This window comes from Pundamilia nyererei, unplaced genomic scaffold (genome assembly GCF_000239375.1).
Source record: "Pundamilia nyererei isolate P.nyererei 1_Seehausen unplaced genomic scaffold, PunNye1.0 scaffold00235, whole genome shotgun sequence".
Lineage (NCBI taxonomy): Eukaryota > Metazoa > Chordata > Actinopteri > Cichliformes > Cichlidae > Pundamilia > Pundamilia nyererei.
This window is the reverse complement of record NW_005187636.1, coordinates 62,215-63,186: the sequence shown is the minus strand read 5'-3', so window position 1 is coordinate 63,186 and position 972 is coordinate 62,215. Positions and strand designations below refer to the sequence as shown.

The 972-nt window shown below is 39.6% G+C and overlaps 1 protein-coding gene across 1 annotated transcript in view; it reads left to right on the top strand.

The window, feature by feature from the left end:
* Positions 1-463: 463 nt before the first annotated feature.
* nemp1 (nuclear envelope integral membrane protein 1) overlaps positions 464-972 on the top strand; it is an 11,515-nt gene continuing 11,006 nt past the window's right edge. Inside the window, exon 1 of the mRNA XM_005748982.1 lies at positions 464-581. The gene's annotated coding sequence lies outside the window, so the exon portion shown is untranslated. The remainder of the gene's footprint in view (positions 582-972) is intronic.

Sequence of the window (972 nt, the reverse complement as noted above, 5' to 3'; positions counted from 1 at the left end):
ACGAACACATTTCAAAGCTGCTACACTCTCTGCATGCTGCGGGAACATAGTGATAACATTGTGAAATGCAGCGTCATGTGGTTCCGCCATTTGACAATATTAAATGACACGTATGCCAGTAGGTCAGGGCAGCTGTTCAGTTTGTAACCGGAGCCTAGAGCTACACTCACTGTGTTTATGTAGCACTACTTTGAGCTGAATGCTTGCTTCAGCATATTTAAAACATTTTTAGGTGTTGTGTTTGCCATGTTTTCAATTTTGCTAATCACACTAGAGACATATCATAAAAATATATTTATGCATTTCGTAAGTGTATGTCCACATTGTTTTTGTTGTCGGTAAGGCGGTATCTTTCAACATCCTTTGAACACTTCACCAATTAGTTGCTAAAATTACATGCTAAAAGTCTTTTGTGCTTTAATGCCAAGCTTTTGAAGTGGTGGTCATTTTCACTCCTCATAACAGGAAAGGCGTGGGTGATACTAAAGAAGTAATGATGGCTTAACCCAAACAGTTGCACCACCCTTCACATGACAGTCTACCTCCTGGTCTTCAAGGCGAGACCAGGATCTTAAAACTGGGTGAGCACAAAAATGAGTCATGAATTAATATGATCAATTACACTTGTCCTTTGCAGCTTGTGACATTTAAATACGTCAGTGTGTGGTCTTGAGGGCTTGAAAAAAAGAAGGCAACTGGACATTTTTACGTTTCCCAAGACCTTTCAGCTCTCATGCAGTTGGCTTCTTGAGAGGTAAAATTCCTAAAGACGTCGAGTTACCTTATTCAAGCCCTCAAGACTACTATGATCCGGATGACTGAAAACTTACACAGACATTTCACTGTGTGACGATAAGAACAACTTCATTTGTATTCAAGCTCTTGATAATGATTAAGTACTTACATGTCCACAAGAGGGCAACACTTGTTTGACATTACTGAACTTAAGTGGAAGTTCACAGAAGTTCAGTG